The sequence below is a fragment of the Sorex fumeus genome, unplaced genomic scaffold (assembly GCF_029834395.1).
Source record: "Sorex fumeus unplaced genomic scaffold, SorFum_2.1 ptg000130l, whole genome shotgun sequence".
NCBI classification, from domain to species: domain Eukaryota; kingdom Metazoa; phylum Chordata; class Mammalia; order Eulipotyphla; family Soricidae; genus Sorex; species Sorex fumeus.
The window spans coordinates 2574249-2592005 of record NW_026606187.1 but is presented as its reverse complement, the minus strand read 5'-3'; the positions used below and the strand labels follow the sequence as shown (position 1 = coordinate 2592005).

Genomic DNA, 17757 nt, shown 5'->3' with positions numbered 1-17757 from the left:
TGATGCATCTCACGGTTCATTTTCTGCTCACTGATATGTAAAATTTGAGGTCGAAATAAAGCAGTGCAGTAAGATTGTACATTTAGCTGAGACTAAATCATAAGGCAAAAGATTGAAAAAAAGTCTGCACCCAAGTCTGACAGATAACCAAGCATTCGTAGAAAGTAGCCCCACCTTGAACTATTCACAGGCTGATGTGAAGAAATCCAAAGAAAATCAGAGACCAAGTAATGAATGATGCTTTGCATTAGCTTCTTAGTTGTCATTAAAAAAAAAGACAATTGACTACATGTTATCAACATGAATGAAATTAATGTTTTCTTATTACATATTACTATGACAATAGAAATAACTTCTTTGATTTTCACCAGTTTTGACTAATGTGTTTAGGATGATTTCCCTGAGCATATGTTATGTTCGAGCTAGAAGTGGGTAGTAGGTCTGAACAGACATTATTACTTGACATCCCAGAAAGAAGACAAAAAGGGTGGTATCCTCTGTGATCCTTAAATTGCAAGGTACAAGTTAGTACCTGCTCAGTAGGGACTGCTTCACAAGTGAGACCATCCTGTATCCCTTACTTTCTGACCAACTTCACTCAGCACGATCCTCTAGTTGTATCCTTGTTGCACAAATTGCATAAATTTGTTCTTTCTTAGAGCTGCATAGTTATCCATTGGTTTCATCCCTCTCTCAACACCATAGTGTACAAAAGGAAATAGGCATTCTGTGATATCAAGGAGAACCTCTCTCCAGAATCATGTTTAAGTCAGCCAGTCAGATCTCAGTATTCTAGTCTCCAGGACTTAAGACATAAATTTCTCTTGTTTGTGAGCCACCTCATCGATTTAACTTGATTTGAACAGCCCGAACTAAGGCTATTCAGTGTTTAATCTCCAGGTGATCAGAGAGGGCCCTCCCCCACCCCTCTGGCTCTCACCTGGGTTCAGGTGGTCCTGGGGCTGCTCGCCCAGTCAGGACAACCCTTGCCATGGGGCAGACGGAGGAGGAGACAAGGGCCAAGCCGGTTGATTCATCAGTTGCTGGTTGTTTCATTCCCCACACGCCTGTTCCAGTCTCTCTGAGCCCCCCATTCTAGTCTCTCACTGCCCCTCATTCCCATCTCCTCCTGTCTCTCTCGCTCATCTCTCGGCACTCCTTCTTGCTTCCCTGCTCTCTCTCTCATCCCTCCAATTCTCTCCTCTCCCCACACTCTGGGATGCAACACCCAGGCAAGTAACAAAATTAACATAAGAAAGCCCTTCCTGAGCACCCATCTGGCTCAAGGGCAGAAACAACCTAGGGGCCATTTGTCTTCTCCTTAGGCCTATAACTTAATTAACATCTTGATTAACATCTTAATTCTACTTCTTAATATTACTTATTTTGCATGGACACAGAAAGAGATACACTGAGCTTGTAGGGTGGGTCTCCTGGGAACATCTCACCACAGACTCGCGGACTACATTGCTCAGGCCAGATTAATCTTTCCTAACCCTAGCAGGGTCCAAATCTAGTTATTACTTTTTGGATCATGACAGAATTTGTCCATGGCCATGCCCTTAACTTATATAAACATTATGGCACTTTGGCCAGGCCCATTTCGATGCGAGGGTAGCACAAAGCTCACTGCTTGCCCTAATTCCATCCAATCCCTCCTTGGGATCCAGCTTTGGGGGTGCTAGGAAGTAAGGGCAGCTGAGGCTTAAGTTGAGAGAACAGATGTCCAGGAGGTAAATATCATTCAGAGTCAATTAACTTCCACTTTACAAAAGCATAGCATTTATTGTCTTTTTGTGTCCATACAAAAATAATATTACTCTGAATTAACTGTACAAGGACTTAAGGAGAAGAGAAAACCAATGTCACTGTCACTGTCCTCCCGTTGTGTTGTTCATGGATTTGCTTGAGCGGGTCCAGTAACATCTCCATTTTGAGACTTGTTACTGTTTTCGGTATATTGAATACGTCACGGGTAGCTTGTCAGGCTTTGCCATGTGGGCAAGATACTCTTGGTAGCTTGCCGGGCTCTCCGAGAGGGTTGGAAGAATCGAACCCAGCTCGGTCGGGCTGGCTGCACGAAAGGCAAACCACCCTACCTCTGTGATGGGAGTAACCCAGTAAACCTAAGCTCCCTGCAGCAAGGCAGAAAGGACAAACCAATGTTATCCTACAATTCAATGTCTTGGACAGAAAGAACTTCACTCCATCATTTTGTATTGTGTTCATTCAGAAAAATAAAACTTCCTCCATCAGAAATAAAAGTGGGAAAGTTTCCTTTTTCCTTCTGTCCATTTTCTTTTCCTTCTCATTTTGCTCCTTCTAGCCTTTACCTTCTATTTCCAATTCATTCATTGAGCCCCTGTAGAAAACTCAGTTTAGTGGAAATTGAGTCGAACTCCTTACCAGCAGCTACAAATGTGGAGACACTGGAAGGGTTAACAGGAGGAAAACAGAATGCAGCTGCAGAACTGATGGTGGAGTACAGAGCTGGTCTCCTCTTGCCCAGTGTGCTCTGGTGATTCTTTCCATGCTTCTAGCTTCAGAATCTACCTCTAGAGTCTTTCTATGGCAAAATCAAAGAGATGTGTTTTCTGTGCGTGTGGATTTCAGGGATGCCTGCATGTTTCTTAGACAGCAGGTCTCTCTGTGGGTGGGATTTAGTATCAGCTACAGCTATATTGAAATTAGTCAGCAACAGGATCTGTGCCAAGGTCCAGGGATGCAGAAATGAATAAAGACATGTCGTGCCTTCAAGAAATTTGGGTAGGAAGGACTGGAGAGATAGTGCAGTGGGTAGCATGCTTAAATCTTGTTGCTTTGCTCAAATAGAGAAGGGAGCACCAAATAAAGGGCGTTGGGAGGATCCTCCCAGTATAGGAGAAGCATGCTGAAAGTAGACTATAGACCAAACATGAGTGCCACTCAATGCCTCTTTTGCAAACCACAACAAACAGGAGAGAGAGAACAAAAGGGAATGCCCTGCCACAGAGGCAGGGTGGGATAGAGGGGATGGGGGTTGGGAGGGATACTGGGATCATGGTGGTGTGTAAAATGGGCACTGGTGGAGGGATGGATATTTGATCATTGTATAATTAAAACCCAAGCACAACAATTTGTAAATCTACAACTGTATCTCATGGTGTTTCATGATCACGATCATCCTGTTGTTCAATGATTGCCTTGAGCAGGCCCCAGTAACGTCTTCTTTGTCCTAGCCCTGAGATTTTAAGAAGTGCTATATTCAAGGCTCTTTCAGGGTTAGGAGAATGAGACCCATCATTGTTACTGGTATCTAGCATATTGAGTACGCCACGGGGAGTTTGCCAGACTCTGCCATGTGGGCATGTAACATTTGGTAACCTGCCAGGTTGTCCAAAGTAAGAATGAGATAGTAACTCAACCCGCCCCCCTCCAAGGGGCCCCGGTGAAGACAGCCAGGCGCAGGGGCAGGAGACTCTGCGCTGTTCTCTTCCAGGAGCTGGGTTTTATAGTCTCTGAATCTTGGCCATTGATGGGATTACACGGCGCTGGGGGTCAGATGGTGGGTGTGACCCCTGCCTACTGGAAGATGGAGGATCTGGGTGGAGGATGCTTAGCCCCGATCCGAGCAGGCTTGGAGATCTCAGCCCCGGGACCCACATGCCTTTCTTCCTCTGCCAGTACCTTCATGCGTGTGGAGAGTGGTCTCAGCATGGTGGTGGCTGGTTCTGGAGGTCTTCATGGTATTTCACTAATAAAAATTTTTGAAAAAGAAAAAAGAAAATTGAAACACACGCACAAGAAAATCTTGTTGCTTTATGAACAACCCCTGTTTTCAGACGATTTTAGTACCATCAAATTACTGTAAGCCAGTATCATAGACAAAGTGACTGATAAACTACAGAATTTTTTTCTCCCATTTCTAGAGACTGGAAAGAACAACATCAAGGTATCAACCTATTCAGTGTCTGAAGATTTCCTAAAATCCTAAAATTTCCTAAAGAGTCCTTTGGCTGTAACTGCATAAGGTGAAAGGGAAAGCATTGTTTTCTTCTTCTGGGACTTCTGAAAGAAGGGCACTAATCCTATTCATGGGGTCTTCATTCTTAGGAAGTATAATCGCCTTTCAAATTCCTCACCTCCTAGATGCTTTCAACATGAATTTGGGGAGGAATGTATGACACAAAGTTTCGATGCGATGCATAGCCCAGTGACCCTCCCACCCCATTTCCAACCAAATTACTGCCTTCTTGAGAGAAGGTATGAATCAATATTGATTATTCTCTTTTGTATTTCTTAACATAATGATTCTGAACACTGAAGTGATAGAGGTGTTCCGAAAGATGATGAAGAAATCTCGGTTCAGCTTCTCTCTGTCACTAATAAGCTAAGGGTCTCTGGTCCAATTTTTCTACCTCACTGACTCTCGGGTTTCTCTTCCATAAAATAGGCAGATGATACTGTGCTCCCAGAATGGGTTTGGCAGTTACGTAGTATAAAGAAAACGTGCTGCTGATATAACCAATCATCAAGATGTCCTGATTTTTCACTGTCTTAGAAGGACACCATGTCGAAGCAGATAACAACTCTTTGTAGGGCTGGAGCAGTAGTATAGCAGGTAGGGTGTTTGCCTTGCATGTGACTGACCTGCATTTGATACTTAATACCGTATATAGTTTCCTAAACTCTTCAGGAGTGATCCCTGAGTGCAGAGCCAGGAGTATGGCCTGAGTGTCACCAGATATGGCCTGAAAATAAAGATCCTTTGTCGTTCAGATCTTCAAATGGTGTGCAATTTGTGTGTGTGCGTGTGTGTGTGTTGTATCCTGTTTGTAATATGTCTGCATTTCCAACTTTTCTTTTTATATATTAATATGAATTTTCTTTCTCATCCTTCTCCTCAAAACTGACATTTGCTAAGCACTTACTGAAAACTCTTTTCTAATCAATAAAGTAGATTAAACTCAAACCTGTGAGGAACGTATAGAATATTCAGTGACTCTAAAGATACCACTCATGGACACCCAAGACTTTTATGTCTGACTTGGATGGTATACCCTAATTTTAGAGGCATTAAACACTGAAAATTATTTTAGAATCAATTGGCCGACCCGAGTTCGATTCCTCCACCCCTCTCGGAGAGCCCGGCAAGCTACCAAGAGTATTCGATATGCCAGACACAGTAACAACAAAGTCTCCAATGGAGACGTTACTGGGCCCGCTCGAGCAAATCGATGATCAACGGGAGGGCCTTTACCTTTACCTTTACCTTAAAGTAAATTGATAAAGTATTCTATCCTCGTTTTATTGATGAAGGCATTGAGGATTATAAAGGTCAAGCTTCTTAACCAAGTTCATATAACCTGTCTGAGTTTAAGTGAAAAATTTAAATCCCAGAAGTATGATTTCCAAACCCAGGCTTGAGATAATTTTCATAAACCCCCTTATCCATTAGCTGATGAATGAACACCAGGCAAGTTCATATCCAATGTCAGTCAGAACCCTTTGAGGCTCCATGGTCATTTGATTCTATTCAGTTTTGAAGGAAAGAAATGAAATTCCACAATAAGTATAAAATTGTAAAAATACATTGTCAAAAGTTGTAGCTAATGCAATAGCTATACTCTGGAATTTTATGATTTTTCTTTGTTATCTAGAAGTCAAATGGCTTTTAATGTGAAGGTAGGTTGTTTGAATTTTGCCTGTAGTTTCAGCAGCAAGGCATTTGCCTTGCGCACAGCCAGCCCAGCCCAGCCGGGTTCGATTCCTCCTCCCCTCTCGGAGAGCCTTGCAAGCTAGCGAGAGTATTCAATATGCCAAACACAGTAACAAGAAGTCTCATAATGGAGACGTTACTGGGCCCACTCCAGCAAATCGATGAACAAAGGGAAGACATAGTTTGTGTTTGTTCAAAGGTAGCACTGTAGCACTGTAGCACTGTCCTCCCGAGCAGGCACCAGTAACATCTCCATTGTGAGACTTGTTGTTACTATTTTTGGCATATCAAATACTCCACAGGGAGCTTGCCAGGCTCTGCCATGTGGGCAGGATACTCTGGGTAGCTTGCGCTGCTCTTAGAGAGGGATGGAGGAACTGAACCCAGGTTGGCCGCATTCAAGGCAAATGCTCTACCCACTGTGCTATCGTATGTTACATATAAAATTTGTTATATGTCATTTATTGATGACAAAAAAATGACTCCAGTTCTTTCTTTCTGCCACTATTTACACCTTTTTCAATGGGATATTGCAGTATTTCTCAGGAAATGAATCATGACTGGCCATGTGTTTTGCTGTGGTCTTTGTTAATAAGATGCCAGTTTTAATCCAAAGGGTCAGGAAGTATTCTGAGATTTTTTTCTTTGTTTTGGAACTCTGCTCCACCATTAGGAAAAATTCAGAGTAGCCTGATTAAAAGCAACTTGAAACAAAGCAAGTCATCTCAGCTGATGTCTTCCTCCATTGACCAGCTCCCAGCTGACTTTCTAGTTCATTTCACATTCTTTCTCTCCATTTTTTTTTTGTTTCTGGGCCACATAAGGAAGTATTCGGGTCTTACTCCTTGCTCTGCATTCAGGGATCATTCCTGGCAGGACTCAGGAGACCATACAGCGTGACAGGGATTAAACTCAGGTCAACTGCATGCAAGGTAAGTGTCCTACCCAGTCTATCTCTCTAGCCCTTGATTGCAGACAAGACCAACTGAAGCAAGAGGGGCCCAGTACAGACACTGTGAATCCAAGCCAGAGGAGATAACATTCTCAGCTGATCCACAGATTCAGGAAAAACATAAGTGGTGATTGTTTAAAGTTATTATATATTCACATTATATGTTATACAGCAATAGCTAACTGATACACCTTCTGACATAGAACTTTACCAGCCAAACAAATTCATGGTATAACTTTTGATTACCTAAAACTTTTACTGGGTAATCATTCGCTCTAGAAGCATGTTTTGCACTTACTTTCTTGCTGAAAACTTCTTTATTGAAATGACTCTATTTTCTGTATATCTGGTTGCTATAGCAACCTGATACTTTTTGTTCTCTGCTTTGGTCTTCCTGATCATATCACTTTGCAGTTAGTCAACATGATGTTGGAACCTTGGTTGTTATGGTAACCTGGGACCATTTTTTTAAAAAATGTATTCCATTGACATTGTTTTTGAGGAGACCTGCGATTTCATCTTGTACTCATCTGGAGAAACTTGTGGTACAGAGCAAAAAGCATTTGAGGAAATGCTCCTCTGGGGAGAAATCGTTCATTAAAGCCTCCTTCCAGAAACCTCAGACATTCATGCTTTTATGGATTTTTCCTATCTAAATGTCTCTCAGAATTTGGGTGAACTGCAAAGTATGTTTTTAAAAGTCCTAAAAGAGTCTGAATTGCTAATAAAAAACATGTGTAGCTGAATTGTCATTAATTATGCATGAAGCCCCGTAGGTGCCCCATCCACAGCTTCTCACAAACCCTAGAGATGAAATTCTTTGTGATCTGAGGAAGAGACAGATGAAACAGATGAAGGAAAGATCAGTGGGAGTAGAGGAGGAGGGATGAGAGAAGAGGGGGCTGCTCATACATGCAAGGTTACTGGAGAAAGGGCTGAGAGAGTGAAAAGTTGAAGGGGGCTTGAGTCCATAAATGCTACTTTAGGCATGAAGAGGAAGGGCAGGGTTATGGGTTGCGGAACTTACTTCTAAAGTAGACTCCAGAGCAAAATGAGAGTATGCTGTGCTCAGAGACATCAACATTTCTAAGAAGCCCAAGGCACTTGCATTTTTCTGAGACGTTTGCTATATTAAAAAATCATGAAATGCCAAATAGTTATAAAATGGTTGCATACATCAGATGTTTACATGTAATGTGCCTACTAATAAAAATATAATGCAAAATAGCCATGCTCGTAACAAGATAATTAGAGGACTTGTTTTAAAATATGCTCACTAGTAGTACCAAAGGCGGGTCGTTGTACTCGTGTTTAAAGCTAGGAAGCACCAGGGATAGGATCATAACAAAGCATGTGAAATGCCAATAGTACAAAATTTAGGAAGTTCAAACTCTCCTAGTAGAAGCGTCTTCAGTTTTGTGCCCTGTGTACCTGACTTTTCTCATTACAATTCGTGTCTTCCTGAATGCACCCTTTCTCATTTCAATGGTGCTTATATATTACTATTACTGAGTGTATAATTTCACTTAGAATGTTTACCAAAAACCTCAAATTGAAGCTTAGTGAAGAGGTGTGATTTGGGCCAATGCTTTTTCTACCTTCTCTCTCAGGGATCCCACCTTTGCTATCATGTATTTGAATGTAACTGGAAGAAGAACTACCTTCCCATGGAGGGTGTAACATGGAAACCTCCACACTACAAGATTAAATTTGGCTGAAAATAGCTAAAGAACCAAACATGAAACAGATGAAGGAAAGATCAGTGAGAGTAGAGGAGGCTTCTCTACTATCTATATTGCAAACCATAATACCCATAAGTAGAGAGAAAGAGGGAAATTATCTGACAGAGAGAGATGGAGTGGGGTTGGGAGGGATACTGGGGACATTGATGGTGGAGAATGTACACTGGTGAAAGGACAGGTATTAAATTATTGTATGACTGAAACTCAAACACGAATGTTTTGTAACTGTATGTAGCTCACGGTGATTCAATAAAAATAAATAAATAAATTTGGAACCCAGGCCAACCAGGGATTATCAGAGATCTCAAGCTAATGCCCTTTTCTTCCAGAGCCATCTGTATTCTCAGCTCTCAGAAAATATTGAGATTAATGGTTTCTTAGTGCCATTTGACGCAGACTACTTAGAATTCTAGATGAAGGGCTGTGAGCTTTCAGAAGAGTAGCAAGGCAATCTGGAATAAGGATGCTTCATCTTCCACCTGCATTCTGGAATCTATGCTCTTATTGATGCACTAGTGGTGTATGTTGGATAGAATATAGAGTACCAGAAATGATATCTGATATCAGACAAATAATTCCTGGAACCCTTGACCTTGTTAAAAAGCATATCTGTGTGATGGTGACCTCAGGTTTAGGAATTTAGATGAAACCCAAGAAACAGTATCTTCTCTTAAACCTTAGTGGCCACATACAGTGTATGGGTTAAAGACAGGCTCATTAAATAGCTCAAGTCCTAAATTCATCTTTTTTGGTTTTTGATTTTTTGGGGTTAGGTGCCACTCAGAACAGTGCTCAGGGCTAAATCCTGCATCTCCTGAGCAATATGGTGGGGGGTGGGGGGATGGTGAACAATATGGGGTACTGGGGATCAAACCCCAGAAGGATGCTTGCCTTGTCAAGTATGCTACCTAATCCCAATGTACCATTGCTCTGACCCCCACCACCACTTATAGAATTAAACTAGTTAACATATACAAAGATTAGAACATTTACCAGGACATACTTTTTAAGTGTGTAATCATTTTTAGTGCAAGAGACATTTAGTGAGCACTCTTGCTGAGCACTTTACAGCCACTATTTTAGTTTACCTTTATAGTATTCTTTAAACAGAGTGAAGTCCAGTATACTGAGTTGGGTTCTAATGTCAGTTCTGAGGGTAAAATAGGTGCAGTCAAAATGACTTGAGAAAACTCATTAGGATTATGAAAATTTGGAAACTACCAATGCATTCTGGCTCTAGGACCTGTACTCTTAAAATTTAAATACTTTAGGTGTCTAAATTTCTTTAAGAGTCTATTTAGTGGGGCAAGCTTTGCAGTCTTCTACTAGTTTTTATGTGGATCATCCTTGGGTGGGGAACTTTATCGTTTTCAATCATTGTTGCCTTCATTTTATTCTACCCCTGTATTGTATTCTACCTCTGAATATAAGGTTGAACAAGACATAATATCCATGTTTTATGCTCTAATGTACTACCTGGGTGTTATTAGGATGACTAGACCTTGACAAGTTCACGTTTGGGCTATCAGTAACTTATAGAAAGAGGTGCTTATAATATGCTTGTTGTTGGGAGAGGGAGACAAGTGACCCAGGAATTTAGTAGGGACACAGAATGATCACATCAGTGACTCTTGAATAATTTGCATGTGTTCTAACCATCCACCTAGCTGAGCTGGACTCAATAGACCGAAATGGTCACATTCAAATGGGCCAAAAAGATTGAGAGCAATTGAACTTGGTAAAAAAATGCCTTAGGTTCACTTGTACTATGAGAAAGACTGAAGTGAAGATAGTGTGTAGGACCCCCAAATTTGAGTAGGGGGAAAAATTGAGGATCTTTGAAAGCATAATAATTAAATGTGTGCTTTGACTTTGAATAACTTCTGGTCTTTTCACTCACTAACTGGGTATAGAACTTCCCAAGAAAAGGTTTTGCGTGTCTAAATTGGGTATAAGATGCTGTGGGGATCAAATAAGTTGACCAGGAAGTACCTCCCTCAGTTGTAACTAATGTTCTTGAAATAGTGTAAAGGTGAGACCCAAAGGGAGGAACAAGAAGTTTAGTTTTGTGCTCGCTTCGGCAGCACATATACTAAAATTGGAACGATACAGAGAAGATTAGCATGGCCCCTGCGTAAGGATGACACGCAAATTCGTGAAGCGTTCCATATTTTTCAACACCCAAAAGGAGAGAGAGAACACAGGGGATTGCCCTGCCACAGAGACAGGGGGGATGGGGGGATGGGGGTGGGAGGGATATTATCCATGGTGGTGGAAAATGGGTACTGGTGGAGGGATGGATATCTGATCATTGTATAATTGAAACCAAAGCACAAAAAATTTTAAATCTACAACTTTAAAAAAAATAAAATAAAATAAAGGGAAAAAAAAAGAAGTTTAGTTTTTCAGACATTTATTTTTTAGGCAATTTAGCTATATCATTCCCTAAGTACACTGAACTTCCCACAAGGGCCCCTAAGCTCATCACAGATTGCAAACAGGAACAATGGGCTGGGGTGCTAAAGGAATATGATTAAAGGTGAATGTTTGCTTCACGCCCTCCTGCTGTAACCACTTTTTCTGACTCCTGTAATAATGGTTGCTTTGCTGCACTTGTGTGAACTTTCTGAGCACCGGGATGTGAATGGGGGGGGGGGGGGCTCAAATAAATAATAAAAATGCTTATGAAAGTGCTCACGGCACAGGACGTGATTTTTCCTAATAAAAACCTAGTACTTCTGCTGTGAGGCTGCCGCCCTAGCCTCGCAGGACAGCCTGCCAGCTGGCATTAATAAAAACTCTTCCAAATTTTTAATTTTTTCGTCTCTAATGGTCTTTTGATCACGACCCCATTTGTGAGCCAGGAATGGCCTCTGCTCTTCCAAGTTCATAGAACTGGAACTCTAGTTTCTTAGGAATTATTCAGAATGACCACATTTCTTCGTACCTTAGTTTCATTCCAGGCACATGGTTATTTTTGAGGTTCTTCAAATTTCCCTCCCCACACTTCTCCCACTACCGCAATTAAATGTAATCTGCCCCAGGGCCTTTGCGTTTCTGTCCTCTCCTCTTGGTCTACTCTTTCTCTGGTTGAGCAGTAAACCACTCCTGCATAACGAAACCCACTTAATGCCTCATAGTTCTGATTTATAATTCCTCATGTTTCTCTAGGGTGTCACCCAAGTGCTCTTCTGGTCCTCTTTAATGTATGTGGGACCTTCCATGCGGCCACAGCCCCCTGGAGACATGGAGACTTGCCTGAGTTGCCTGAGCAAAATGCTGCCTCTTCTCTGGGGCTCCCTGCACCCCAAGAAGCTGTACCATCGTATGTGTCATGGTGGTACAGGAGAGAGAACAGAGAGGCAAGGGAGCAAGATATAACTTGCTTTCAACCAGTTGCAAGCCCAGGTTTAGGAAAGGGTGTCCCCCATCATGATATCCTTGTTGCAAAAGAGATTTGTCATGATGAGTCCTCAGAGCTCAGAAGCTGTGATGCTCTCCATCTCATGTTTCTCTCTCAACATCATCCAGATGTTGGCCTGGTCTGGCAGAGATCTATCCTGTCCTCCTTTGCTGCTGCCATCACTATCGCTCCAGCCCCTTATTTCCCTCTACTTAGGTTCTAAGCACTTTCTACTACCTTCGTGTTTGCTCATCTGCCTCCTTCATTGTAATATTAGTTCCAGGAAAACAGATGCTACACCAGTTTAGTTCTCTGCTAAGTTGCATGGCACCCAGGTCAGTGCCTGACAATTATGGGGCTCAATGAATATTGATTACACAGACAAATTGCATTCATCCAAGGGACATTTGGTGGGTGTGGTTGAAAGAATATTTATCCCAAATACTTTCATCCCTTTCCCTAAACAACATTGGTGTCGAGTGAGGTAGTGGGTCTAGGAATCGAGTGAATATTTCCTTGCAAAATTTGTTTGTGCTGGATCTTTTTTTTTTTTAATTTTGTAAACAAGCTATGGGTAAGACTCTTAGCAGCCAGTGCTTATTCATTGGCAGCCACAGATTTTATGCATCTTATTAGAAAGGATAGGCTGCTCTCATCTTGCAATGTGCAAAAAGTATTGGGCTTTGGAGGGATTAAAATTATTTTCAGTATTAAGTATGTGGTATCTGAGCGAATGCATCTAGTCTTGAATATAGATTCCCAGGCCAGAAAGATTATAAGACATTAAATCTATGTAGATTCCACTACTAATTTATGTTTGAACAAATTCAACCAGAGATTTGACTTGGGGGCTTACAGACAAATAGTTCTGGTTGGGGAAATACGTAGAACAGTCTAACCAGGCAGCTATATTCCCCTGGCAAATTCCACAACCCAGCGAATCTCTAACAGGTCACAGTTGAGAGCTCAAGCAATTATGCCAGAATGTGTTAATAACAAAACAGGGGAGCGGCTATGTTTGCCTTATGTAAGGATGAAAGCAGCTGTTGGTACCAATTTGGAAAAAAATGATAATGAAACGGGACAGCTCTCTTTGTGACATCTGACAGGATGCAAAGGAGAGGCGCTTCCTGGGAACTTCTCAGCCCCGACAGTGTCTTGGGCTCCTTTGCTGATCCAAAGGACCGTGGGTACCACTGTCAACATTGCACTCAGGGGCGGTGGCAGGCAGACAGTTTACAGAGGCTGCCCTGAGTGGGCGCCTGTGGAAGCTGGAGACTTAACAAATGAGCTGCCTCCCTGTGCTAAAGGACAGCTGTGAATGAAAGAATAAACAGAATAATCAGGACTTGTCGGAGCCACAGGGGGCTTTGGGCAGCATGCAAATTCACAAACATACCACATGTATTCTTTGAAAATGAAGAGCTCTTTTGAAGCCGGTTGTCAGGAGGAAGCTAGTCAAGCCCGCCTTGCTGGAAACATAGAGAAGCAGAGAACGCCAGGCCTCTCCTCACCACAGGTCTGAGAGAAATGAGTCGAGGGTCTCATTTGCTTATTCTGCACCTCCTTGACTTGATGCCATGTGATTATCCCAGGAATTTTATTGTTATGAGCACCATGGTTGTGTCCATCTTACAGATGGGGAAATGGAACGGTAGAGAGCAAAGGTCAGCAGAAGCAGAGCAAGAAGGGAACCCGGGCCTAACTGGCTGATTCCAGGCTCTCCTCGGTCATCGAGCAATTCCTCTGCAGGTGGCAGGAAGGAAGGACTCTCTGAAGGTGTCCACGCACCTCTGCATAGGACCCTAGGCTAAAGGCAGAAAAGCTTTTGTGTGAGAGCTGACTTCTCAGAGAAAACCCTGTAGTAAGGGTGACAGATACGGACTGATGGATTTCAGAGTTCTGTATGTTCTATTCATCATTGTCTTGTTTAATACTGCTAATAATTGTGCCAAAGGATTGATCCTATTGCAGATCCAGGGAAAGACCTCGAAGCACAGGTCACTCAAGTCCATTGTGAGAACTGGGAGAGCGAAATTCGCTAGACAGCTTATCTCTTCAGAAATATCCTCTTGTCAAGGCTAGAGCGATAGCACAGCGGGTAGGGCATTGCCTTGCACGCAGCCAACCCAGGTTCAATTCCCAGCATCCCATATAGTCCCCCGAGCACCGCCAGGAGTAATTCCTGAGTGAAAAGCCAGGGGTAACCCCTGTGTATCACCAAGTGTGACCCAAAAAGAAAAAAAGTCCCCTTCTTCTGGCTCCTCATTGTGTGGAGCATCCCATTCACCTCAGCCAGGGCTGTATTCAGGAAGCCAGGGAACTGTAATTCCTTCCTTCTCTCAAGAGACAGTATCTTTAAAAAAAAGACATGTTTTGTCTCCTTTTCTGAGAGAAAATGGGGGTGTGAAAAGAACTGAAATGATTTTCCACTCTCAGGTATTGATTGGTCTTTCACTTCAAGCCCACTTTTTGAATACATGAATGAGAGCAGAAACAGAGAGTGCAGAAGGTTCAAGCCTTTAAGGATCATCCTTAGGAACTTTCCCCTGAATGTAGGCCCCTAAGAGAAGAACAGCGAATTCATCTCAGTTTCTATCCCAGGAAATAATAGCAGGGGCATGGAAGAGGGACAGAGGAAAAAAAGTGAATACCAATAGTCTGCAGAGCACATTACCAGTGTGGGTGAGGGAAGCCCAGTCTTGTGCAGAAATTCTTGAGGAGTTGCTCAGGGCTCTTCTCACCAATGCATGAGGGAGACTTGGTTTTTATGAATAATCATCAGTCATTGGGTGATGGTTCTGCTGGAGCCATTCAGTCTAAGCCAGTTCTTGCCCCTACCTGGGTCAAGTGGGCTCCAGTAGCCAAAGAAAGACCTCAGACAAAGATTCATGGATAGTGGCAGCTGAACTCTTCCAAACTAGTGCTCATGTAACAGTGAAATGACAGGGCATAGGTGGACATCACAGCATCCACTACAGCCTTTTCTATTCAAGTGTCTGTGGACCAGTGTCAGAAGTCATTAGACATCTACCATCTTAGGAACCTTCTCAGTCTACTAAATCAAAATCTGATTTTTGAATATTTCTTGGTAATAAAGATCCATTTCCATGTTGAGGAATCATGGATTTCTTCTTTCCAGTATGGTCAGGCCTTCACTCAACAGACGTGGAAGCAGAATCTCAAAGGTGCCTGGTACTTTGACTGAATGGTCAGGGAGGAGATGAGGAGTCTGCTCTTGTGCATATAACATCTCAGCATATAACAGCTCAAAGACTTCTTGGTTGAATCCTTAATAATCGGGTTGATTTCCTCAAGTGATGAAAATCAGAGAAGTGTCCAAAGGAGAACAAATGGCAGGTGCTCAGGAAGAGAGAGCCAAACCATTCTATGGAGAATACCTTTGTTGAGATGCACAGGTGTTGGAAGCTAGCTGAATAGGTATCCATCAGGTTTTTATCACCTGGACTTTATAGATATGTGTTCTTGGCATCCTATTTTATAGATCACTTTTCCATTCCTTCCAAATTCTCGAAACTTTGATCTGACTAAAGCCGTTCTTCATCTCATCACACTTTCCTGGCTATAGAGACAAGTATGCATCAGTGTTTAACAGCTTGCTCATCAATTTCTTTAACCCTAGCATATGCTCACTCTCCCTGAAAATCTTTTAAGATCATTTTAACCATGTGGGTTAAGAGAAACAGGATCAAATAGATGGGGTTTTGAATCCAGTCTGTTCTTATTTATGCTGTAAACTTGAAGAACCAGTTACCTAACCTTTCCCTCATTTGTAAATCACACATTGGTAGACATCATTAACCCTCAACCATTCATTCTTACTGTGAGGTTTGCTCAGACAAAATGGCTACAGGAGCTAGTGGTGACTGGCTGATGAGACAGCAACATTTCTGGAATCAGGGATGGGTCACCTGTCCCCAGCATGGAAGGCAGAACTTGTTGCCCACCTGGCGACAGGAAGCCACCAGGCTGCATTCCATGCTTCTTCACATCCTTTCCCTGCAGATACCAGACCAGACCAGGCACACCAGTTCCAACGATCTTTGTTCCCTTCTTCCTTTTTCCTGCCCAAAACAACTTAAAAGCCCCCCCCCTTAATTTCTCCCAGGATGCGGCTCTGTCCTAGCCTCATCCGAGATTGGTGAAGTACGCCCAGTCCAATAGACTTCTCCTGTTTCCTTCACTTTATTCGTCTCTATCCCTCTGTCTGCATTAGACAGGGTTCCCAGATCTATCACTTAGTTCTCCTGCAGACACACTTTAAGGCCACATGGGGCTGGGTGTAGTCACAGGGCTTGTTTGGACTCATGAAAAATGGCACACGCCACTTGTGTGCAGAAGATTTTTAATGCACTTACTGGTGCATTCCTGCTTACCCTGCAGCTGTATGCCTGAAGCTTCAGGTTAAAATAGTGACTTCATTAGATTCGGAGTGTCTGTCACCCTGGGGTCTAATACGCCACCTTTATGGAACAGCACACCACATCCTTTCCCTTGTTACCAATTTCTTCATATGTTATATTAACAATAAATAAAATTCGGTTGTTTTAAGACACTGGAATCTGGGAAAAGATTGTCACTACAGCATAACAGTATACCTATTCTAATATAGGCAACCCACCAAAGGGTTTTATTGTAAGGATTGAATGTGATAAGCATATATGCAGTGCCTAGAGCAAAGAAAATGCTCAATAAATAGAAGTCACTCTTAATGATATTCTAGGCCAAGATGCAATGTCATATATTCAGTGGTGCATCCCCTCATCTGCGTCTATTCCCTTGTCTGATATAGCTATTCTTCCTTGGCCCTCTGCTAGCACATTCTACATACCTCTGAAGCAATAGGATTGCAAAATTTATTTATTAGGCTCTCTCTTACACCTGCTTCTAGGATCCCCATCACCCATGCTGGAGTGATAATCTGTTATTTCTGTCACTTCTGCCTGGGCTCTAAGCACAATGCATGGCATTAGAGTGGATGTTTGGAGTAATGCATTAAATTGAATATATTGCATCTATCTGAGAATTTCTATAATAATTGTCATTTTTTTAACGGTGTATCATCTCTACATTTCAAATCATTAACTAATTTTATTCATGAATTTCATTCAATGTGTTTTAAACACTGAGATCTATTTAGGGATACCCAGAACTTGTCCTAGACAGGTAGACTTCACAGACCAGAAGGTCTCAGTCATCACTGAGACATAAAGAGAGACTGGCCACAGATGACACACAAGTAGATACGTGTTGCTGTGTTCCAAAAAATGGTATTTAGAAAAACATTGATGGACCAAACTTAGCCCTACATAGAATTTTGCTGGTCTCTGATCTATATAGGTGTGTACACTCTTACATTATGTAAAAAGAATAAAATGTAAGATAGGAAAGAATTAAATTAAGACAGTATTCTCACATATGACAGGTGCCCTGAATAATAAAAAACAGAACAGTGTTGGTGATGGAGGGCAATTATAGGACAATATTAAGATTATAGTCAGGATGATAACATGTAAAATCATGCTAAAGAAAATGGAAGATCTGGGGTTTGTATAGGGAGAGAGAATCATGGAATTGTAGAGGAGTGGCATGTGAAAAGGTCCTGAAACAGGAATGAAAAAAAATGAAAGAGAGCTAGTAGCTCCTGTTGAGATGGTTTTCCTGATGAGATGGCTTTCCTGACATATAGGGGTTTGGGCTCAATGGTCTGCTTTCCCTTGAATTAGCTTCATCCCACCTTCTTTGCCAGATGCCAGGGGCTAGTATATCAAGCACCTGACTTGCTGAGCGCTTCCTCCTGTTGTGTGAGTGGTTTTCTGCCTCCCCCACAGCCCCTGGGTGTTCAGCTAACAGGTTTCCTTTGTTGAATCCCTCCTTGATATTCCAACACCAGCCATGTGCTTTCAAGGGAGACTTTAGGGCCTTGAAGTGGCACCCGAGT

The 17757-nt window shown here is 42.3% G+C and overlaps 1 protein-coding gene and 1 non-coding gene across 2 annotated transcripts in view; both read left to right on the top strand.

Moving 5' to 3' along the window:
- Positions 1–17757, top strand: part of HS3ST4 (heparan sulfate-glucosamine 3-sulfotransferase 4) — a 481972-nt gene that overhangs the window by 405734 nt on the left and 58481 nt on the right. The gene's annotated exons all lie outside the window — the stretch shown is intronic.
- LOC130046032 (U6 spliceosomal RNA) lies at positions 10461–10567 on the top strand. The gene has a single exon (XR_008795646.1). It is a non-coding gene; the product is annotated as a U6 spliceosomal RNA (small nuclear RNA).